This window comes from Phaethon aethereus (genome assembly GCF_964289735.1).
Source record: "Phaethon aethereus genome assembly, chromosome: 3".
Taxonomy (NCBI): domain Eukaryota; kingdom Metazoa; phylum Chordata; class Aves; order Phaethontiformes; family Phaethontidae; genus Phaethon; species Phaethon aethereus.
In genome coordinates this window covers 45,399,853-45,425,700 of record NC_138576.1, presented here as the reverse complement: position 1 = coordinate 45,425,700, position 25,848 = coordinate 45,399,853, and positions in this window count along the sequence as shown.

The window sequence follows — 25,848 nt, the reverse complement described above, 5'->3', positions numbered from 1 at the left end:
ATACTACAATCCTTTCCCAAACTGAAAGTTTCCATCCCAGATTACATTTCACAAATCAGCTTTCCATCCTGCAACTAGTTACTTCACTTTAAACATTAATCTCTGAGGTGAAATAATCTTAAACACTTTTTGAAATAAATCCTGTACAAGTTAAGTGTAATTTCCTCTGCTCTGAACTAATATACATCTTCTATGCATTTCTGCAGACAGCAGAGTGGCCACTTTTTTCTGGCTTTTCTCAGCAGAATTATGCTTTTTCTTTCTGTAGTAGGTTGATTATAATCCAACTCCTGTGGCACTTTTTGTCATTATTTTGTTCTAGCAAAAGGGAAAACTGGAGAATGGGAGAATACAGTGATCAGTGTCACTTCTCTTAAGAACTAGAAAAGGGTTCAGGCAACTACAGTTTAATGCTGCAGCGCCTAAAACTTAGACACTTGGAGACAAGTGTAATGTTTGCATTGAAAAGTGCACTGTGCTACAGAGAAGTGGAGCACCTAGAGCAGGGTTTGCAATATAAAGTCACGTGTCCCTGTTCCCTTGAATGAATGGGACATCTAGAAGCCTACAAGAGGGATTTGCACCTGCCAGCAGGTGAAACACTTTAATCATAAATCACAGAATCATTAAGGTTGGAAGAGACCCTTAAGATCATCAAGTCCAACCATCAACCCAACACCACCATGCCCACTAAACCATGTCCCAAAGTGCCACGTCCACAGGTTTTTTGAACACTTCCAGTGATGGTGACTCCACCATCTCCCTGGGCAGCCTGTTCCAATGCTTGACCACTCTCTCCGTAAAGAAGTTTTTCCCAATATCCAGTGTAAACTTCCCCTGGTGCAACTTGAGGCCATTTCCTCTCATCCTATCGCTAGTTACTTGGGAGAAGAGACCAATACCCACCTCACCACAACCCCCTTTCAGGTAGTTTTAGAGACCAATAAGGTCTCCCCTCTGCCTCCTCTTCTCCAGACTGAACAACCCCAGTTCCCTCAGACGCTCCTCATAAGACTTGTGCTCCAGACCCCTCACCAGCTTCGTTGTCCTTCTCTGGACACACTCAAGCACCTCAAACATCCTTCTTGTAGCGAGGGACCCAAAACTGAACACAGGATTCAAGGTGCGGCCTCACCAGTGCCGAGTACAGGGGCACGATCACTTCCCTACTCCTGTTGAGCACACTAGTTCTGAAAAAAGGCCAGGACACTGTTGGCCTTCTTGGCCACCTGGGCATGCTGCTGGCTCTTGTCCAGCCAGCTGTCAACCAGCACCCCCAGGTCCTTTTCTGCCAGGCAGCTCTCCAGCCACTCCTCCCCAAGCCTATAGCATTGCATGGGGTTGTTGTGACCCAAGTGCAGGACCCGGCACTTGGCTTTGTTGAACCTCATACAGTTGACCTTGGCCCATTGACCCAGCCTGTCCAGACCCCTCTGAAGAGCTCTCCTACCCTCCAGCAGATCAACACTCCCACCCAACTTGATGTCATCTGCAAACTTACTGAGGGAGCACTCGATCCCCTCATCCACATCATCAATAAAGATATTAAACAAGACTGGCCCCAAAACTGAGCCCTGGGGAACACCATCTGTGACCAGCTGGATTTAACGCCATTCACCACAACTCTCTGAGCCCAGCCATCCAGCCAGTTCTTTACCCAGTGAAGAGTACACCTGGCTAAGCTACGAGCTGCCAGTTTCTCTAGGAGAATGCTGTGGGAGACGCTGTCAAAGGCTTTTCTAAAGTCCAGGTAGACAACATCCACAGCCTTTCCCTCATCCACTGGGTGGGTCACCTGGTCATAGAAGGAGATCAGGTTGGTCAAGCAGGACCTGCCTTTCATGAACCCATGCTGGCTGGGCCTGATCCCTTGGTTGTCCTGCACATGCCCTATGAGCACGCTCAAAATGAACCACTGCATAATCTTCCCAGGTATTGAGGTCAGGCTGACAGGCCTGTAGTTCCTGAGATCCTCCTTCCGGCCTTTCTTGTAGATGGGCATCACATTGGCAAACCTCCAGTGGTCTGGGACCTCCCCAGTTAACCAGGACTGCTGATAAATGATGGAGAGTGGCTTGGCAAGCTCCTCCGCCAACTCCCTCAGTACTCTTGGGTGGATCCCATCAGGTACCATAGACTTGTGAGTGTCTAGGTGACATAGCAGGTCCTTAACTGTTTCCTGGATTATGAGGAGTTTATTGTGGTCTCCATCCCTGTCTTCCAGCTCAGGGGGCTGAATACCATGCAGATACCTGGTCTGGCTATTAAAGACTGAGGCAAAGGTGGCATTAAGTACCTCAGCCTTTAATGCTTAAACCAGTCGAGAGCAGGGTGAATCTGCAACTCTATCTCTGTTACAAGTAGGCATCTTAAGGTGGTAGGGAGTTGTCCTGGTTTCAGCCAGGATAAAGTTGGTTTTCTTCACAGATGCTAGTGTGAGGCTGTGTTTTGGATTTGGGATGAGAAAATGTTGATAACATGCTGATGTTTTGGGTTCTTGCTGAGCAGTCAAGGTCCATCCAGCTTCTCGTGCTGGCCTGCCGGCAAGAAGGCTGGGGGCGCACAGGGAGCTGGGAGGCGACACGGCCAGGATAGCTGACCCAGGCTGGCCAAAGAGATATTCCATACCATACAATGTCATGCCCAGTACATGAACTGGAGTTGGCCGGGGGGTGGAAATCGTTGCTCGGGGACGGGCTGTCAATAGCCAGGTGGTGAGCAATTGCTGTATTGGGCATCACTTTTTCTTTTACATTCCTTTGTCGCTATTATTATTGTTGTTATCATTGTTGTTTCTTTCTCTCTGTCTGTCCTGTTAAACTGTTTTTATCTCAACTCACGAGCTTTTTTCCTAATTCTCTCCTCTGTCCCACTGGGGGAGGGGAGTGAGTGAGCGGCTGCGTGGTGCTTAGTTGCCGGCTGAGGCTAAACCACGACAGTAGTCATATGTCTTAAACTAGAATATAGATCCTGAAGCCCAGCTCCTGAACTTGGCTACCAAATTGGATGTTGTCTGGTCTTGGCTTCCTATGACGTGAAAGACACATGACTGTAGAGTATGGCACTCAGTTGGAGCCAGTAGTCTCAGAAGAGTGTCCAACTCATTGTGGACATTGTAACTCATTGTGGAAAGGTGTTGGTGTTGGTGAGTAACTTTTATTTTTTCCCTGTTGCAACTTGTCAGGCAAGAACACGAAAGACATGGAGTCAATTTGAAACCAAAGCCTGAGAGGCTCATATCTTGCATGTCTTCGGAGCACAAAGACTTCCGTTTACAACATTCACCTGAGGAAGAGTGTGCTAGAGGTGTCCTGCCAGTGTGCTTAGTTGTAAGTACTCAGTAAAAATATTTTTTGACCTGGAGATAATTGAAAAGATAAGAAGTAAATTCTCCCTGTGTTGAGGAGGCATAAAACCAGCATAGCTATGTTGCCTTAAAACACTCATCTTCAAAACAGAAGGAGCCACCTGTGAAGCTTGGATGTTACCTTGAAATTTAGACTTGGAAATGTTTTGGTTTTTTTTTCCATTTGAACATCCTGAATGTTCACACTTAAACTCATCCAAACTACTGATGAACTTAGCACTGAGCACATGCAAAGTATTTGGATGGCCATGGACACAAAGTCAGATATATGATGTTCGGTAATGGAGATGGGATTTTCAAGAACATCTATCCAGGTTAGTATGGACTTGTCTTCCTTACCTTCTAACTCATATATACAACTGGCATGGTTACTTTGAATGCAAATGACGAGGTCCCTAGGTGCTTCTGGTCTGCTGGGAAAGCCCTTCTCTTTGGGAAAGATCTTTGCAAGTCTTGTAAGCCTTTTTAAACTTTCTTCAGCTTCATCCAAGAAAAATTATTTGGTTTTGATCTGGACACTGTGTAAATCCTCTTGATGGGAATCAGGCTGCATGATACCTTCTAGGATGGAACTAGTCTCTTGAGACCTGAAAGCCCTTCTATATTAAAATGCTGGTTGGTGATAATTTCTTTCTTGGTTCACATCATAGGTACAAAATTACTAATAAGCATCTCTGTAAATTCCAGTAAGGGTCTAAATATCATTGAAAAACTTATTAAGACTTACTAGTTCTCTATTACAAAGAAGTACATTATACCACATAATTGTCTTTATTAAGAACTAAAATGCTTCACAACTGTATAATATTTTATCTCTCTTTGCTGCCTGTAAGTTCATCTGGCATATAAAATAAAGTAATTAAAAAAAAAGAAATTTATGACTAAAGGGAATGTCTAGTATTATTATAAAACAAATCTGCTGTTTCAGCCTCAGGTAGTTTCTCTTTCAACATCGTTAAGCTGATTGACAGTCGATCCACATTATTCATCAGAAAAGTTGAGAGCACCATTTCTACCACAAGTTCTTCTGTTATTTTTAAAGGGCCAAATAAATTTCTTTACCTTTCTAGCTGAAATGGAGTTCACTGTATCTAAGAAAATTTTTTTTGCACTTCATATCCACTGGTTATCCTAATTTGACTTTTTATTTTTTGTCAGTTTTCTGCTTTTTTTCCATTGCCCCAATTTATTCTGATCCCGCTGTTGGTTTTCTTTTTTTCCTAAAACTGATCTTTTTGCTACTTCTCTTAGTCTGTTATATATTTTTTCTTATGTTGTTTTGTATGCTTTTATTTAACTAGTTATGATATAAACCCACCCAGCTCACAAAAAACTAGTTTAACAAGACTTTCTTAATTCTTGACTTACTTCAAAAAATAGACAAAATAATAGACAAAAAAATAGACACAATAATAGACAAAAAAATAGACACAAAATAGATTTTAATATAGTTTACAATACAAGCCAAACATTTTGTATAGATTAATAACTAGAATCACTCTGTGTTTCTACACAATTAAAAATACTATAAAGTTGTTAGTGTTCCTTACTGTACTAAGTTTCTAAAGGAACTATAACAATCATTTACATTAATACGTGTTGGTAATTCTACTGAACTGTTACTCACATGTGTAGAGTTAAGCACATGCAAAAGCATTTTCACAAGAATAATTTAAAAAAAAAATAATAAACTTTGTGTAGATATTTAGAGAATATTGTTCTGGAACAATTTGGATTCAAGTGCCAGATTTTTGGTTTGCAAAAAGCAAAACTAAGACACATGCACATCCTTCTTCACATCGCATATGACTGCTAAAATTTTTGGCACCTCCATCTAAAACAAATGAGCATCAGCTTAGATAGCTGTAAAATGGACAATACCATTGTAGCTGGTCTGCATAATATATTAAAAAAAAGTGATATGTGATTTGCTTCTGGAAGTTCTGCTTGAATGAAGAATTCATGATAAATTCCCAAATCAAGGCTTATAAGAATATTGGCCCCAGCATATATGTTTGTATCCTGTGTCCTTTGAAGACACTGCAGCTACATGTAGGTAAATATGATAGATGGCAGAACAGGCTTAATAAAAATCAACAACAGATTTGTTTGAATAAGGATTGCATGATCAGGTTATTTACTAGCAGGCTGGAAGCTATCCAAGGCTACAGGACCTTAGTGGGAAAGAATACTCTACACAAACAGTGAAGACAGGCAGAGATTTATGGAAAATACTATTTTAGAATTTGAGAACTGTTGTCTCAGGGATATATAGAAACATCGTATTTCTGCTCTATTTCTGCAGTGCTACACACCACAAGCCTGACCTGTGTTGGCCATAGAATTTTCATCTGTATGTATTAGGGCAAACTATATACCTCACAGCTATTCCCTGCTCACTGTTTCGTGTTATTATTCCTTAAAACAGGGACATGTGACACACATGAGTTGGCAGTATTAGAACTAGCACAAGATAAGTGACTTTTTGCTGCATTTCTCTCTCATCCACCTAATAAGATTAAGTGATGTAGCATAGATTTTACATGCAGAAGACTTTTCGTGCAGAGAATTATAAAATGCTTAAATCCACTTCTATGAAACTTTTCTCTGAAGTGAAATGCTCTTAATGTTGCAAATAGGAAGTTCCAACCAGCTCATGTTTGTCCTTTTGTTAGTGTGTCCTTCTCATGGAAATGTTTTATGCCACCAAAAGAATAATATAGCTAGTGCAGTCTTTAACAATTATCCAAACAAAATAGTTGCATTGCAAAAAGGATATTTTTCTGTGTATATGCACAGGAATTAGAGTATTCCGCCACTATGAAAACTGACAAAAGACCTGTGCAACTGTCCTACCTGACACTATTGCTCTACCAAAGAAGACACCATTACCTTATAGAAGAATCCAGATTCAAATACATGGATGGAACGGGTAAGGGAGATTATCCGTAATTAAAAAAAGTAATATCAAAGTGTTCCTTAAGCTTTTGGGGAAAGAAATACATTGGTATTATTATAATCTGTCAGAGGAGGATGGGAAAAGGACTACTGAGGGAGAATAAATAAATACATGAAACACTTAACATTCAAGTTAAAAAAATACTGTTTTAAAAATTGTCAATTCCCTTTTACAATTATAAAATAACAAAGACATCAGTTACAAGAACTAATGGTAAAGGTGTCTATGATTCAGCTTTTCAATTCCACCTACAAGCAGCACTTCTCTGTATCTGCCAACTCTTTCAGAGAGGGAATGCTTAGTTTTAAATAAAAGAATGAAATAAATTTAAAAAAATCCTGTCAGTGTATAGATCATCCCTTAATAGATTTAAACCTACTATTATTCATGATACACTACTAATCTGCAAATTAATAATCTAAAGTGTTCAGTGCTTGTATGAAATGCTGGTTTGAACCTCTTTGTAGTCATACCAGTCAAGTCTTATTATTTTCATAAACCAAGTTTATCACTTTACACTTCTGTCAGAAGTTAAGAAAAAGTCAAAACCCAAACCAAAATCCAAAGTCTATTTTCACTAGCACCAGTGTGTATTTTCCCACAGACTTGAGTGTGAAAATAATTTGGCTTGGCTACTAAACCCTTCCCACCTGCTACGTTCAAGCTCCTGAGAACTGGTCAGATGGAAGCAGATAACTACAGGGTCTAAGCATGGTCAGAACCAATACTGTGACAACCATGGCCTTATTTTTGCTTAAGTTCTTTACAATAAAAAGTCTCCTTTTCTTGAAAGCAGAGCTGTTAATTTTTCTCAAAGCCCACGGGAGTAAATGGTTTGCCTGACTTAAATTAGCTTTGCATGAATTCCTGTGGAATGACAATTAATGTTTCAAAAAAATCAAAACTCATGTTTCAGTGAACAATTCTTGTGTGGATGTACACCATGAAGGGTGGTGGTCTCTCAAATACCATATTCTTTTTTTTTTTTCTCCAAACTTGACCTTTTTTTATCCTTCACAAATAAAATAAGCTGAGAAAAACATGGAGTTCAGATTAACATGATAGCCATTGCTTTCTCTAAAAACTGTTAAATAGTGACACTGTGGCCTTTCATGTGAAGTTTTGGTTATAGGCATATTTAGGTTACAGTACTAGAAAGGTGTATGCATCTGCTTGCCATTTTGCATTGCAAATAACCCCATTGATTTTGGTAAGTTAAGCTAAGCCTCTGAGTATGCCTTTGCAGGATCAAAGCGTAGCTGTTTCAAATTTCAAACAACAATAACATGCCTCGGTCAAACTTCTGTTTCAACAATCTATTTCTGCAGTCGTTTTCCTTAAGTACTCTGTTCTTTGTCCTACCTCGCATAATTAAATTTGTAGTTTAAACTCGTACTTGTTTAGCAATTTATTAAAATAAAACTGAAGCCAGTTATGCTGGTTAACTGGTTTTGACATAAAAACACTGAGTAAAGAAGGTCAAAATTTTTTTCAGGCAAAATAAAACAAAACCAACAGGTCAGGTAGCAACACATGAAAACTTGAGACTTATTTACAGACATGCACATAAGAAATCTTAGAATGAAACTTGAAAGACAGAAACAAAATTGTTTTCCCCCAAATTAAGTGCCTACAAATTGCACAATGCAAAGATTGCCCAGCTATTTCAACTTAGACCATAACATAGCTATTTTTCAAGGCTTGAAATAGTTCCATAACTGGACATAAAATAAGTAATGGAGTAACGCACAGTGAAAAAGTTGGGTTTTTTTCCCTCTAACAGAGTGTGAAAGTACAGGCAATCATATGAGACTTATGTGTCTTATATTTTAAGAAACCTTACCACGTGACTGTCTCACCTCAGAAGATTTTCCTTTCTTTCATTTAGTCCTGTTTTGTGCATTCATACCATATTGGTTTGCTAGGTGGAAAAGTCAATATCTTTAAAACTGACTTTCTGATTTGGGAGCTTTGCTTTGTAGATACAAGGGCCAGTAGTCAGACTTTATGTCAGGCACTCATGAATCAATGTGACCAGGACTCTCTATGGTGGAGGTTAAACTGATGATTAGATACAGATAGAAGTGAGCTTTATTGGTTGGCATAGCATCTAATAGCTTAGAAATGTTCAAGAAATCTCCAGTTTACAAAATTACTATTATAACCTAAGGTGCATTAATCTTGTCTCTTTTTTATTCCACTCAGCCTTCAACTTGATTATTAGCTTGGAGAATATTATGCACAAAAAAGACAGTCTTTATGCTCTTGGTCCTTGGTGTCAGAGGGCAGAGTGATCTGTAGAATCTGGGAGAAAAAAAAATATAGGGAAAGCCCTTTTCAGTCTGCACAGGTCTGGCATGTCATATTCTCAGTTTAACTAGTTCTTTCCAGAGATATTAGTAGCTATGCTATTGAGCATGTATGAACTGAAACACCTAACAGAGAAAAATCCAGTTCAAATTATTAAAATTTTACAAAGTGGCAAGGAACTGAAAAAAAGCATCTTTTACCTGAATACATCAAGTATTAGCTCTGGCTATCATAAATGACATTGTCTTGAGAGTTTGGAAGCTGACTTTTAGGCCACTGCTTCACCTCTTTTTTTGCCTTCAGAAGACATTGTCAAAAATCCTGTGTGGTGGCACTGATTGCTTTTGATTTATCCAAGATTTCTTCTGGAGTAAGTAAGCGAAGTACTTGGCATTCTTTCTCAGATCCTGCCTCCTGTCTCCTGGTTTTGGTGATCTACGGGTTCTTCCAGATGGTGAATAATCTTCATAAGGTTAGACAATAAATCATAATCAGAGAAAAATACTGTAGTCTGAGGCTGAATGGGAGCAGTGTGGCTTCCTGTGTCTAATGATCTTCCAGCTATGCTCCCTATACTAGAACTACCTGATCATCTACAATGTATTTATGCTACTGTTGCTGTGCTCTACCTTCCTAGCACTGAAATTAGCAGCATTTTTGTTTCTCCAGCTGCTCTACTGCCTAGCAATTAAATACAACTAAAGACAATTACTTTATAATTTGTCTGTGTAACTGTGCTGTCTTATCATTCGTTTCAAACTGCGCATGATAATCTCTATTGTCAAATACAATATGGAGGAAAATTTGTGGTGGTGCAGAGGAGTTTAGTTGTGTAATTACTATTGATATTAATAGAAGTCACACAGCTTGATCCTTTTAAAGCTTACTGAAATTTAAGTACTTAAATATTCTAAAAATTATTTAGGAAAAGAGGATACTTCCAATCAACTTCCATGCCAAATATTTATCAGTATTTGGACAACTTGGTGCCACTGCTAAGTATTTGCCTACTTCACCTCTGTCAAGTGAAAATCAATTTCTCTTGTAACAATTTTGTGCTCTTGGCCAAAAAGTCTGTAGTTTTCTTTTAGGATAATAGTGCCTTTTGAATATCTGATCCTGTATTTCCTCATTCACTGAGCACTTTCCAACTTCCGTGCTAGTGAGTCAGAGGTCCTTTGGGAAGAATAGTATGTGATCATATTAACATATAACACATACATATAATATAAAGATTTAATATGCACATAAGGATAGACCGAAGACTGACAAACAGCCTTGATTCTGGCATTTCCTAGCTCGCAGTGTTTTGGATTTCCAACCCAAGTAACATTCTTCAACCTATTTTTTGTGGGTGAAGAATTGATTTATGTGGCTGAGTATTTGTAGGAAGTGTGATTCAAATAAAGAAAGGAATAGTCTAAATTAAATTCAAATGTTGCACAACTTCCCAAAGAAGGTGATTTCATTGTGCGTCATGTAGACTAAGCAACTTTTCCTATTTTGCTCTCAAAATGCATTGACTTGACATCATCATGTTACTCTATATCTTTTTGGGCCTCTGAGACAAATCCTCTGCTCTTCAACATAGCATGTAATTATTTATCTTCTTCCCAGGTATGTTTTTCTATGGCTATCTATGTATTCAGCTTGCAGGTTAAAGAAGTGACTTGATTGAATTTCCAAGTTAGTCTACAGTAGATCAGTATTTGAACTTTGTAGTTTTAAAACAGGGCAATTAGCAACTTTGGAGGGATTCTTATACGCTATTACTCAGCTACGCTAGTTTTTGGCAGAAGAGAGCCTGTTGGGTGCAACTGGCTGCCTTCTGAAGTAAAAATATACTCCTGAAAATATCTGTGGAAGCTAGACCCTAAGAATCTTATAATGTCCCATTTCTTTTCCAGTTCCACCACTGGATCTATCCTGCCTCAAGGGAACTGAGACCTTTTCTGATAAGGAATCCTTGCTCAATTCTCATCACTCACCCCAGCAGCCTGAATGGATATTAACTGAATATGAGTTCATTAGTCGTGAACAGGTACCAACAGGATGGGATTTTTTGAATGCTACTATTCTGAGATGACGACTGAGTCTGCAATTGTCTTATTAAAATTAAGTGAGAAAATAAATGCACACAGGCAATTGCACATATGAAGTCCAGTTACTTGGTCATAAAAAGATGACACATTTACTATAATTTTAACACAGTGTGAAACAAGCAGCAGATATTGGTCTCAGTGAACAAAGCTCCATCTTTTTCTTAGCATCTGGACCTGTAGATTTCTAAAGCAACAGTGCCATAATAAAGACAAAGGTGCCTGCCATCTGTTCTGTTTTATGAAGATTATTTGTTGCCCTTGTAATCCTGGAAACTTTCCAGCTAATGTTGCAGCAAATTTGAGAATAGAAATAATCAGGTATGAGACATATGATCATTATTGTGTCTGATGTGCTATAAAAGATGAAGAAGCAAAGAAGACAAAAGAAGAGCACTGAGCAGAAGAAAACAAATATTCATAGAGATAAAGGATACTTGACATTTTTTCCATTTTCACTGAAAATTAATAATTCTATGCATAGAAAAAGGCAATGTTAAGGTTGTGATTTCAAACATGTAAAAGCTAGAAAATATGCTGTTGGTGAACTCCTGATTGACTGCACAGAGGTCCGTCGTGGCTTTAAGAGAAACTGCACTGTCTGAGAGGAGCTCAGGCAACTGAGGTTTGGAGCTTGTGACAAAGGTAACAAGGTACTGATGTCATGTGTAAAATGGATGGCAGCAAACAGCTCTAAAAAAGGAGATGGAGGGAATACATTGGATGACACTTTAAACTAGGAAGAAATTATTGTAAAATCATTAGGTTTGGAAGAAGAATTGACAACAGGTTAACACATAACTTTTCTATCTCATTTCGTGAGACACTGAATAAATTTTAGCTTTACCGTCTGAGGTTATCCAGTCCTCACTTACTGTCATCTGTTCTAAGATGCAGCAGGAACAATTTCAGACTTCCTAATAAAATGTCTTCTACAAATAAAAAAGAACCAGGAGCAAGTAGATTTAGAAAAACATTGTTCTGGCCTGTAGATTCAAAGAGGAATGATGTTTAGAACAAAATAGAGAACAAGCTATTTTGATTTCTATTCAGAGCCTTGACACAGTCTTCCTCTTTCATCATGGAGAAGACTTCTACAAGCCTGGATAGTCTGCCAGAAGTTGAACATCTAAAGATAACAGAGTCCCTTGGAATCTTTTTAATTTGGGCTATTTTTTTGTTTTGTTTTGTTTTGTTTAATTTCCTCAAAATTTTAATTGGAAATCTCTGAAATGACAAGAAAAAAGATTCAAAAATACCAGCCACTCCTCAAAACCTGAATGGAAAAAAGGATGCTGTTGGCCTTACGTCCAGTCAGCTGTCAACCAGCACCCCCAGGTCCTTTTCTGCCAGACAGCTCTCCAACCACTCCTCCTCAAGCCTGTAGCGTTGCATGGGGTTATTGTGACCAAAGTGCAGGACCCAGCACTTGACCTTGTTAAACCTCATACAATTGATCTTGGCCCATTGATCCAGCCTGTCCAGATCCCTCTGCAGAGCCTTCTTACCCTTGAGAAGATCAACACTCCCGCTCTACTTGATGTCATCTGCAAACTTACTGAGGGAGCACTCGATCCCCTCATCCAGGTCATCGATAAAGATACTAAAGAAGACCGGCCCCACAACTGGGCCCTGGGGAACACCGCTTGTGACCAGCTGCCAGGTGGATTTAACTTCATTCACCACAACTCTCTGGGCTCGGCCATCCAGCCAGTTCTTTATCCAGCAAAGAGTACACCTAAGACATGAGCTGCCAAAAAAAAAAAAAAAAAAAAAGAGAGAAACTTTCTCATCCTGAAGACAGCCAAGAAATGGTGCAGGCTGGTTAGAGATGTTGTGTAGTCTCTATCCTTGGAGATTTTCAAGACCCAGCTGGACACAACCTTGAACAACTGGCCTGACCTCATATCTGAGAATGCTTTGAGCAGGAGATTGAACTAGAAATGTAGTGAGGTCCATTCCCACCTGAATTACCCTAGGGTTTTTATGCAATAAATATCGAGGAAGTATATGAAGCACAGGAAGATTGGGTGACAATATTCATTGTAATACCAGAAATTAATCTGTAGGCTGACCCTTGTTGTCTTCATTCAGATGTAATTGCAAGTTCAGCTGAGTTGTCTTGCATGGTCTGGGCAACTGGAATCTACTGAAAGGTTTAAATGAGAGTACTACATTGAATTGAAATCAGAGAGGACTGTAGCTAACGACTTTATTAGAGCACTGGATTTAATACCCAAATTTGCTGAAATGTATAAAAAACTTCTCAAATAATTTCAGCAGAACTTCATTTCCACCTTATTAAAAAAAAAGGGCAAGCTAATTTCTGCTCAAAGTTACACTGATTTAAGTGTTTGCTTTTCCACATTTTTGCATATGCAAAGAGGAGTATGTTCACTCATATCCCACAACAGTAGCAACTAAAATGTAATGATTCAGTGTGCAATCAAGGGAAAATGAGCTGTTCATGGAATTGGTATTACTCTTTCCTGATTTACCTGTATGATTTATAAAATCTCTAGAAAACAAACAAACAAACAAAAGTCTTAGCAGAAAGATGGGGGAAAATTATGCTTTTTAATGGATTACACCCCTGAACAAGATTCATTCCATTAATTCTATGTATTATTTAATCAAGCTATACAGAACTCTTCTTATGCTACCAAGCCATTTTAAAAAACAAGTTAATCATGGTCAAGTGACTGACAATACAGCAACACTTTCCCCAGGCTTCATTTTGAATCTAATTTATTTAATCCAACAAGCATAGCAATGCAGATGGCAAGGTAGTCTTTTCCAGTTTAAGTAAAGATGTGGAGGAAAGAAACTGTACATACTTCAGAAACCATGAAATTCAACTTTTCTGTTTGATATCCTTCTATTTAAAATAATTTTGTGGATGGTAAACCAATTGTATCCTGTAATTACCTTTGACATGGTTACAATTTTATACCTAGTCTTAGCCAAAAAAAAAGCTGTTGATTTTTTTTTCCTGGTTATTGTCTCCTCTGCCAAAGATGTTATATTTGAAATGAAAGGCACTCATGGTACACCTGAAAAATCTACATTTAAAATCTGTACAAGCTATCTATATTAACATATATTGTTATTATAAGAAAGGGACAATAAAAACAAATTTGTTATGAATTGCATTAACTTGGTGTAAGAGTGGATGCAGATTTTCATTCATGTTTGTTGTACCAGGTTAAGAAACTCTGCACCAATAATAAATACGGTTTAAAATTATCTTCACTTTCACAGAATCACAGGATCACAGAATCATTAAGTTTGGAAAGGACCTTTAAGATCATCAAGTCCAACCATCAACCCAACACCACCACGCCCGCTAAACCATGTCCTGAAGTGCCACGTCCACACTTGTTTTGAACACTTCCAGTGATGATGACCCCACCACCTCCCTGGGCAGCCTGTTCCAATGCTTGACCACTCTCTCAGTAAAGACGTTTTTCCTAATATCCAATCTAAATCTCCTTTGGCACAACTTGAGGCCATTTCCTCTCATCCTATCACTAGTTACTTGGAAGAAGAGACCAACACCCCCCTTCCAGGTTGTTGTAGAGAGCGATGAAGTGTCCCCTCAGCCTCCTCCAGACTGAACAACCCCAGTTCCCTCAGCTGCTCCTCGTAAGACTTGTGCTCCAGACCCCTCATCAACTTCATTGCCCTTCTCTGGACATGCTCTAGTACTTCAATGTCCTTCTTGTAGTGAGGGGCCCAAAACTGAACACGGGATTCAAGGTGTGGCCTCACGAGTGCCGAGTACAGGGGCACGATCACTTCCCTACTCCTGCTGGCCACCCTAGTTCTGATACAGGCCAGGACGCTGTTGGCCTTCTTGGCCACCTGGGCACACTGCTGGCTTATGCCCAGTCAGCTGTCAACCAGCACCCCCAGGTCCTTTTCTGCCAGGCAGCTCTCCAGCCACTCCTCCCTTTTAACTTCTGAATGCTTCTTTTATTATGTGCATTTTCTCTTTTCCTCCTTTTACCTTTTGGAAGTTATCCAAGTCAACTCCATATTTGAACCACGTATTTCTCTTCTAACAGTTCTCTAACTCCCTTCTTTGGTGCAGATTCATAGAATCATAGAATCAGAGAATAGTTTGGGTTGGAAGGGACCTTTAAAGGTCATTTAGTCCAACCCCCTGCGATGAGCAGGGGCATCTGCAACTAGATCAGATTGCTCAGAGCCCAGTCCCACCTGACCTTCAATGTTTCCAGTGATGGGGCATCTACCACCTCTCTGGGAAACCTGTGCCAGTGCCTCACCACCCTCCTCGTGAAAAATGTCTTCCTTATATCTAGCCAAAATCTACCCTCTTTTACTTTAAAACCATCACTCCTTGTCCTATTGCAACAGGTCCTGCTGAAAAGCCTGTCCTCATCTTTCTTATAAGCCCCCTTGAAGTACTGGAAGGCTGCAAGAAGGTCTTCCTGGAACCTTCTCTTCTCCAGGCTGAACAACACCAACCCTCTCTTCATAGGATATATCAACTACATATAACAGCTATGTTCAGAAGTCATGTTAGAAGAATGCTTCTGAAATTATTTTAAAATACAGGGGTATATCCCTTTTATCAGAAGAGACATGTTATTTCAGTCTTCTGGTGAAAGTTACTGCATGAAATCAAGTGCATTGTAAAATGACAAAAAGTAACACTTTTCTTAAATTGAAATTCATTTTATATCACATTAAAGATTGTGACATTTTTTTCTTTAAAGTTCGGTAGTTTCCAAACTGTATACTTTAGGGGTTTTTAAAAAAATCCATCAGGTAATTAAGGATGACATTAATCATCATCAGAAGTGATGACGATATTTTGACTGCAAAATATACACATTTACTAAGATTTATTCAGGACAGCAAGAGCTGATTTTTACTGGGGCGTAAAAAGAAGAAGATATCTTTTATGAGGACTTGAAATACTCATACATCATACACAAGTTATTTCAGAAATACTGCATGCTTTCTGATAAAAATATTGAAAAAACTATGTTAGAGGAAAACAAGTTGCATTGGTCTGTGTAAGTCAATGTGTGTGATTACAGTCTCTACCCGATGGTTTTTAATATAGTGACCTGCTGTGATTTTGAAACATGGAGTGTCTTCTTACAAGTTTGATATTAAGGCATGAAGATTTGAATCCTTGTTTTTCCCAGTTTAACAGAATAGGTGGTCACACCCTACTGCCAAGGGTATAACATGAACCCCTCGGTCTGATGAGTTATATTAGCCAGACTTCCCAAGAGAAATTGGAATCATGCTTCAATAAAATTAGAATAAGGTGGCAAGCACGTACCTGCAAGAAAGAAATGCTGCCCATTACAAGTACACTGTGTAGGCCATATGGTACTCAAATTTCACAACAGGAATGTAATTTGGTTTTAAAAATGAATCAAATGAGTGGGTGTGGGATAACATACCATGAACAGAAAGCTTTTTAAGCATGAAATGTTCAGAATAATGAGGAAGTTACAGCTCAGAATGGAGAAACACAACATAACTCCACCGAGACATTTGCAAACAACTGCCCTGCACAGTAGACCTTAATCAAATATGCTGTTCAGTTCTTGTTTTTAAGATCCCTAATAACCATCTTTTCCATTCATTAATATTTTATGAACATCTTCATAGAGGAGGAAGATGAAACGACAATGTGTGCCATCATACCCAAATTACCCCAGACTCTCAAGAGCTCCTTCGCTTTCAGGGCTTGTGCGCGGGGTTTTGATATTCTGCCAAGACCTACTGCTTATGTGACGGTCCAAAATACCTCAGTTTCACTTTCTTTCCATCTGTTTCTTCCCTCATAGTCATTAGGGACAACACAGACTTTTGACAACGCAGAGGAGGAAGGGACAGGTCCTGTCCTGCTGAGTAAGAGAGATTCTGCAACCAAATCCCACTGGTAGTACACTCTAACAAAAAGCGGGCAAAGAGGAAGAAAAGACACGTTTGTTGTGTGACTCAACACACTTTACCAAAAGGAAAATTAGCTCTTAAAATTGCATTCCTGACACATTTTGGAATATGTGTAGGCACAGGCATTTTAACTGGGATTTTGTGAACCCAAAAGGGAAAGACCTCCATGAGATAACGCAATGCTTCAAAAGCACTTTTACATTTTGAATCGGGTTCTTGGAGTTAGACGCTAACATTCTCACCATGTTCTCTGAAGGGCCACGGTAGGTGTCTTCACTTGTAAGATCACATGCCATTTCCGAGAAAAAATGCTGTTACATCTCCAATGCTGCACAGATCACCTTGTAATTATGTAATTTATTTTTCTTACTTCCTTTTTTCAGTTTTCAGACTAGTGCTACATTTAATAATTCTAAATACGCTTTAGATTGAATCACATTTTTTACAAATTATATTGATCACACTTTTAGGCGGTCTTCACTTTGTTCTGATGCATGTGTTTTAGTAATTGCTACTGTGTACTTTTATTACACCATTAGCAGAAAATGTTTCTCCTTTGCAGATAAATCCCTATCTGACCTGTAATCTATTAATATACTATTTCATAACTCTTTTTTTGTGTAGCTCAAAGCCTGAGTATAACTGTTTTGTGTTTTTTTGCTCTCTGTTCTCTAAACTGCAAACAGTAGACAGTACTTTTTCCAAGTACTGAATATGTCTACAAAATATTATTAACCTATATAATGAATGAAAAGTATTTAAAAATATACACTTAGTACAATATTTATAATTAGAAGAATACCAATATAGGGAAAAATGTGCTTTTTCATCTTTGCAAGTTGACATATGTTTGTGTTTCCAGTTGCGAAAAAATAATTAATACTGTAATTTAGTGATGCTCAATAACGATCAAATATTTATGCTGAAACACAAGGATCCTTACCCAAATAAAATATGCCAAATTATTCTGCATGTAGCATAGTGAATATGAGAATAAGGAATGAGGGCAGCAGGATAGAACAGTAGAAGTAGAGGAGTTCACTTCATACCAGGAACAGATCCTTGTTACAGCTTGGTTAATGGTTGGCAGGATAGACCCAAGTCAGGACTATTTATTATGCTATCTAGATAAATGGATAAAACATATCTAAGTAGGTAAACAACTGGTGAGATTCTTGTGGGCATCACAAAGGAACTTCCTTTAAATCAGAAGGGATTTAAAGATAAGAGTAGAATAGAAGGTCTGTAGCTATTTCTAGAACGGTGTATAGGCAGAACATAGAGGAAAGAAAGGGTCATGGGAGAAATGAGAAGAAGAAGTTGAAGTACTCACATTGAAGAAGTTGAGGTATCTGCAGAGTGTGCAGACAGAATTACCACTAAACTCTGCACCAGAAGGACTGGGTAGTAAAATGGAGGGAGTGTACACGTATGCATAATCCTAATGGCTGTGTAAAAGAGCACAAAACTGGGGAATGAAAAAGAAAAATTAGAACTGGAGGAGTGACAATAAAAACAGACAATGACAAATGCTTGTAGATTTTTAATCTGTATGACAAAAACAGAAACAAAAATAAATAGTGCAAAGACACAACATGATTTAATTTTCAGGTTTTAGGAAGAAAGTTGTACGAAGGAAAATAGCTCCTGGAGAAGATACAGTTGCAATTTATTTCTAACTGCATTGCTCTCTGTAGTTAAAATGTGCTGTCATATAGATACTGCGTTATGGGTCTATAGGGTGACTTGGAGTTGTGTTTCACTTACAGATTGATTATTGAGGTTTTCACAGAAATGGTTTACTGGGTGCAGAATAAAATACAGTCCTGCAAGAACATGCACAAGTGGCTCCCTATAGGATAAAGAGGAAACAGTGCCTGAGATAATGTTTGATTTGAGCAAAGTCATTCAAACGCAAAGCAATACAAAAATACACAACTCTTGTAATGCAGTAATTCTGGCATGCACGAGTAGTTTCAGCCTACGGAATCTTTACAACTGCAATATCTAATTTCATATAATTTAGTTTCATTTTCTATGTTAATTTACCAGAGAACAGTAACCTAAAAAGTAGCCAAATAAGGGACTTCATCTAGGGCCGTGCTACTTCCTGCTAAAATAAAGAGCGAAGGGACACAGTCCTGTGTTCATTCAGGTCAAGAGCATGAAGTTGTGAATGCAAACAAACATCTTCATACCTGTCTGGCTTCTGCAGTCATCTCCTTTGCTTTGCTGCTAATGGGGATGAAGTTATTTGCCTGCTCAGTGAAACCCAGGTGTAGAGCTAATGCCTGCTCCCTGTCCCAGTCCTTCCGAGTTGTGAGTATGGAGGTATGAAAGTAAGTCTAACTTGTGCACCTACCTAAAAACCTTGGTTCAGCAAGTAAGTTCTATTAATTGAAACAACATTGTCAAAGTGTTCAAGAGCATACTTTCATTTGTTCAAAAGCTCCAAAATCCTATTTCCTTTTAAACCCTCGTTCTGGGCCATAACACATCACAGGGACTAGCAATTTACTGAGCACTTAATTATTGAGTGCAAATTTTCTCAAGTGCCTAGCTAATGAGTTTAGTAAAAACAAGCAGAGGAATAACCAGAAAGAGGTTCAACACAGGCTGATTTTTATGAAAGTAATGTCAGCGCCTTAGCCAATTTGCATATGGGTAATACCTGTCTATATTGGTTTTGCAATTCCAGCTGGAAAAGATATGCTTTTTTTTTCACCTTTGAACTTGTCTATTTCATTGCTATGTGCCATTGATCTGATGCTGCATCTTCACGCCAAGTTGATTTTTTTTGTGGCTTCAATTAACTCAGTGTTCATTAAATAAGGGGCTGATCCTTCATCTTCAGTTCACATCTATACTCTTTACTTGATTCACACCAATATTCTTTACTTATCTTGGCTATCCAGTCATAAGAGTAACAGTTTGCAAAAATGACCTTTACAACTCTAAAGCACTTTCAGATGAAACAGGAATTACTGTTCTATAGCAGATTCCTAGGCTCTCTACTGCAATCTGTTGCGCCTTTTGGTAACCAGTGCTATAGTACTTAGAGAAAGACTTTAGAAACTCCCATTGTTTTTTCTAAATATGTGCTTTCCTTGGTTAGGTCTTTTCTCCATATCCCACAGCTAAAAACTTGTTTAAGCCTCAAAATATGAAGTCTCAGGATGTTTCCTAATGTTTTTAAGTAGTAATGGTAATAATTATGGCATGTCTTTCTTTTTTTTTTAATTCCTTTTTTACTGAATGACACAGATGTAATACAAACATGGTCATCTCAGGATTGTTCTCACTATATTACATCTCAGGTAAACACTCACAACTCTGCTAAGGTGATGCAAAAACCTACAGCATCAGAACCATCCTGATCTATGACTGTTCTGGAATTGTTTTGCACTGGTAAACACGGGCACTGATAAAGGTGAGGGGGGAGAGAAGACAGAGAATCAGATCTCCTCTATTTAGACAGAGTTTAGTTGTGGATCATAACTCAATTCCTGTTCGTTATGATCCAAATAAGCTAAGTGGCTAAAATCCAGTAAGCTAAATGCCTATTAAATTCTTTTTCTTGCATGAAATTTCAGAAACTGATTCCATTTTGCTTACAATACGAAATATATGTTTCTAAATTTATAGGAATAAGATTCCTTTATAATGTGAATTATTGGAAATTATTTTAGACTTGTCAGATAGACTCACTTAACTATTCAAAAAGCCTTACAATTTTCATCCTGCATCAGAAGAAAAAGTCTTGAACAGTGAAAGGGGCACGCAGAGAGGGAAGCGCATTAGTCGAACGTGCTGAAGGGTAACCAACAGAGAAAGAAACCACTCACCCTTTAAAATTAAATCTCACTGTGTGTGCTGTGTATTCTATATCCACAGCTAGTTTTTTTGCTCTTCTTGAAGTTCTCTTCCAGTCCAGAGCCAACAGTTATTAGTGTAACTGATCTGGATTAATTTATACCATATTTCATAGCATATATTTTGATGAATAAGGCTTTTATTCAAATAATCAGTATCAATACATAATTAACAATCACAACTTTCTCCTGGAATATTACCAGTAAATTTCAAATAGACTGGCTGCCTGAGATAAATATAATTTAAGCTCTAAATAAATATAATATAAGCTCTATTTCTGTACATCTTTGAGATCAATATTTCCGAGGCTGTGACATACTCTAGTTGTATGAATATGATGTGAATTAAGTTACTGCCATGACTGATCTGCTAAAATGCATTATTTTTTATTTCATCCCAGTCTCATTGAAATCTTTGGCCTGTACTGATATGTAACTTGAATTCTCCTAATTTTCCCCCAATTACTAACAGACACAGCCTACAGAATTGCTCTCAGGAGAGTCTAAGACAAAATTTCATTTACTTCAATAGTACAGGGTAAATTCTAGCAGTCTTAAAATAATAAATTTGTTTAAGAGCATCAGTTTCTGAACTAATATCTCTTTTATGCTTAAGACACATTCTTAGTAAATGTGTGTACTGTTAAAAGGCATGCATATGAAAACAAGGTATGTGTACCCCTAAGTGTATTGCTTGAACATGAAAATGGGATTGGAGTTTACATGTGAGATACTAGGATGTGTCCATAGTTCTCTATTTCTGGGTATTTCCTTGTGTCTTCACACAACCTTGAGCCTTGTGTGAATATAAATTTCATGATCTTTGGATTGGGAAGTATCACAGCTAAAGCTAATGATGTGAAAGTTCATAAGGTTCCATTTCTATGCTAGCTATGCTATGCTGTGCTATGCTACTCCTGACAAACTGCAGCTATTTTCCAGGACTCCTAAATACAGTACTTTTATCTATAAGGAGATTTCAAAGGGACAAAGATTTCAGCTTAGCCAGAAGGAGGGAGAATCTAGAGAATGAAGGAAGAACTGCTCCAAGGTGGTAGCACAATTTACTTGGTGAAGATGATCCACAGAGAAAAACATGTACACTAGAACCAACCACAAGTTGTTTTTTTTTTTTAAATCTCATGGAAATGTAGGGAAGGAATGAGGACAATCTTCTGGAGTGGAGGATGAGATGTGTTCCCTAAGAGCTAACATTATGATCAGTGTTGGCTAGCAACATAGGGAGTTTAAGGCATCTAGACTGGAACTAGATGTAGACTGTAAGTCTTGTAGATCGACTATAGATCTGCCCTAGGTCTAGATCTAAACTGTAAAGTGACTTCACTACAAAGGGTAGAACTTGATTTAGAAACAACCTAGAGCAGTTTTTGTGATGTGCAAACTACTTTTAACAAGACTTGCCATGCTTAGTAGAGTCTAGTAAGTCTTGTAAGGCAAAGGGAAAGAACTAGTAGATAAAAGAGATAGAAGGGTAAGAAAAGAACTGCTGGAGGAGATATGAAATACTGGATCACCTGAAAAAAAGAGACATTAGAAGAGAATGCATATGCTAGTCTAGTTTTGGATACCGTGTATTGCTAAATCTGGTAGACAAGCATGTTGTCCTTAGACGTTAACTCAACAATAGTGATGTGTAGAGGAATGAGCTCTGACTTTAATATATCAGCTTAGTGGAAGTAGTTGATGGACTGGGCTAGTATTTTGCATATTTCTCACATTTGAATTTTATCTGGCAGTGCCGATATAAGCATATAACTATGGTTTTGCCAAAATAGGTCTTAAATTAGGATAGGGTAGTGTTGCAACACCTTTGAAAGCCAGCTTCTGACTGTTGGGTGTGTATAAATGCTCAGTCATATAATAGCTTTATTGAAGACCTTCTGTATTTTATTTCCTTCTTCAAAATGATGAGCTGTGGCTGATCAATAATACTTAGAAATAAGTGCGTAGTGCATGATTCAAAGATATATGCATAGTGTAAAATACATTTTTGCTTCCTGTGCATAATAAAGCTGGAGTAAATATGGACAGAGAGAAATAAGAATCTATAATTCAAAGGTAAATAATGTTTTGCTCTTGGAACAAAACAGGAAGCTCTCTGGAGCAGATTTGGATTCAATATTTTTCTATAAGAAAATGAGTTGTTAGAAATAAAACTGGTGAAAAAACACATTCAGTGAAATGTTTTTTTAGGGAAGTGCTCTGCAATCTGGCACGAAACCTCTGGTCAAAACCATGAGCATGACCAGATTCCTCCTGTCTAAATGGTCTTTAATCCAGCATGTGAAGATTAAAGTCAGACATTGAAGACCCAATTCAAGTACCTCATTCCGGAGTACCTGACCCTTAACAGAGGGGATGACATACTGGACCTGTTGATCACCAATGCAAGTGAGCTAATCAGTGACGTCAAGACTGGAGGCAGCCTGGGCTGCTGTCATTGTGCACTGGTGGAGTTCACAGTCCTGAGGGACAGGGGACAGGCAAAGAGGAAAGTCAGGACCCTGAATTTTAGGAAAGGGAACTTGCAGTCCTTCAGGGAGTTAGTCAATAGGGCCCCCTGGGAAACTGCCCTCAGGGACAAGGGAGCAGAACAGACCTGGCAGACCTTTAAGGATGCATTCCATAGAACACAAGAGCTCTCGATCACCAGGTGTAAGAAAATCAGGAAAGGAAAGCAAGAGGCCGGCATGGCTGAGTGGAGACCTGCTGGGCAAACTAAGGGGCAAGAAGGAAATGCACAGGCCGTGGAAGCAGGGACAGGTATCCTGGGATGAGTACAGGGACGCTGCCTGGTTGTGTAGGGACAAGGTCAGGAAGGCCAAGGTGTAGCCAGAGCTGAACTTGGCAAGGGATGCAAAGAATAATAAGGGCTTCTACAGGCATGTCAGCCAGAAAAGGAAGGTCAAAGAAAGTGCCTCACCCGCCTTGATGAGTGAGACTGTCAAACTGGCAACAATGGATGAGGAGAAGGTTGAGGTACTCCATGATTTCTTTGCCTCAGTCTTCACTGGCAATCTCTCTTCCCACACCTCTCAAGTGGATGGACTGCAAGACAGGGACTGGAGTCCCTCCCACTATAAGAGAAGATCAAGGTCGTGACTACCTGAGGAACATGAACATGCACAAGTCTATGGGATACGATGAGATGCATCCCAGAGTCCTGAGGGAACTGGCTGATGTAGTTGCCAAGCCACTCTCCATGATATTTGACAAGTCCTGGCAGTCAGATTAAATCCCTGGAGACTGGAAAAAGGGTAACATTGCACCCATTTTTAAAAAAACATAGCAAGGAGGAGCCTGGGAACTACTGACCCATCAGCCTCACCTCTGTGCCTGGGAAGATCATGGAACTGATCCTCTTAGAAGCTATGCTAAGGCACATGGAGCACAGGGAGGTGATTCAAGACAGCCAGCATAGCTTCACCAAGGGCAAGTCCTTCCTGACCAGCCTAGTGGCCTAGTGTGATGGAGTGACGACATCAGTAGACAAGGGAAGAGCTGCAGTTGTCGTCTATCTGGACTTCTGTAAGGCCTTTGACACAGTCCCCCACAACATCCTTCTCTCCAAATTGGAGAGATATGGATTTGATGGGTGGACTGTTGGGTGTATAAGGAATTGGTTGGATGGTTACATCCAGAGGGTAATGGTCAAAGGCTTAATGTCCAGATGGAAATCAGTGATGAGTGGTGTCCCTCAGGGGTCCATATGGGGTACTTCTTGATATCTTCATTAATGATATAGACAGAGGGATTGAGTGCACCCTCAGCAAGTTTGCGGATGACACCAAGCTGAGTGGTGTGCTTGACAAACCTGGGGGACAGTGTGCCATCCAGAGAGACCTGGACAAGCTCGAGGAGTGGGCCCATGTCAACATCATGAGGTTCAACAAGGCCAAGTGCAGGGTTCTGCACATAGGTCAGGGCACTTACTGATATCAGTCCAAGCTGGGGGCTGAAGGGATTGAGAGCAGCCCTATCGAGGAGGACTTGGGGGTACTGCTGGATGAAAAGCTGGACATGAGCTGGCAATGCGTGCTCCAGCCCAAAAGGCCACCTGTATCTTGGGCTGCATCCAAAGAAGCATGGACAGCAGGTCGAGGGAGGTGATTCTGCCCCTCTACTCCACTCTGGTGAGACCCCACCTGGAGTCCTGTGTCCAGCTCGGGAGCCTTCAGCACAGGAAAGACATGGACCTGTTGGAGTGGGTCCAGGGGAGGGCCACAAAAATGATCCGAGGGCTGGAACACCTCTTCTATGAGGACAGGCTGAGAGAGTTGGGGTTGTTTAACCTGCAGAAGAGAAGGCTCGGGGAGACCTTCTTGCAACCTTTCAGTAATTAAATAGGGCTTATAAGAAAGATGGGGACAGACTTTTTAGTAGGGCCTGTTGTGATAGGACAAGGTGTAATGGTCAACCTAAAAGAGGGTAAATTTAGACTAGATGTAAGGAAGAAATTTTTCACAATGAGGGTGATGAAACACTGGCATAGGTTGCCTGGAGAGGTAGTAGACACCACATCCCTGGCAACATTAGAGGTCAGGTTGGATGGGGCTCTGAGCAACCCAATCTAGTTGAAGATGTCCCTGCTCATTGCAGAGGGGTTGGATTAGACAACCTTTAAAGGTCCCTTCCAACCCAAACTATTCTATGATTCTGTGATTCAAGAAAGACAGCTGGTTTCAATGAAGCTAAGGTCACATGTATAGAATAGAGCCCAAGCCAGAGTCTGAGGCTGGCTTATGCCTGTATGGCTATGCAGAAATCTATGTCTCCTCAAGTGGAACAAATATATCTACATGTCGAGCTGAACAGAATCTGTGTGCTTTGCCAGACCCCGAACCATGTTTTGGCATTTCTTAGCATCAGAGAAAATCAAGCTAAGGAACATGCTAAAAACTGATCTGATGCTATTGTCTTGCCTGTTTTAATAGTGCTGATGTGGCCTTAGTGTCCCGTGTTCCTGTCTTCCCTTCATTTTCAGGGTTATTATTTTTAGACGTTCAGCAAAATGTATATATTCCCTCTCAATAGAAAAGGGCATGAGAAGATCACCTCAAGACACTTCAGTATAGTCACTTCTGAATCCTTGAGCACAAAGGCACTGGCAACAAAGCATATGAAGCAGGAGAGAAGAATGGTGGTGTTCATTTTGACCAAAGTAAGGTCAGAACTGAGAATAGCCTTAGCCTAGTTTTCAACAGCTGTTATAGAGAAATCTGTGGCAAGTTATCAAACATCCATGTGAGTCACCTCTCTCCTTTATTTAGCAGTCTT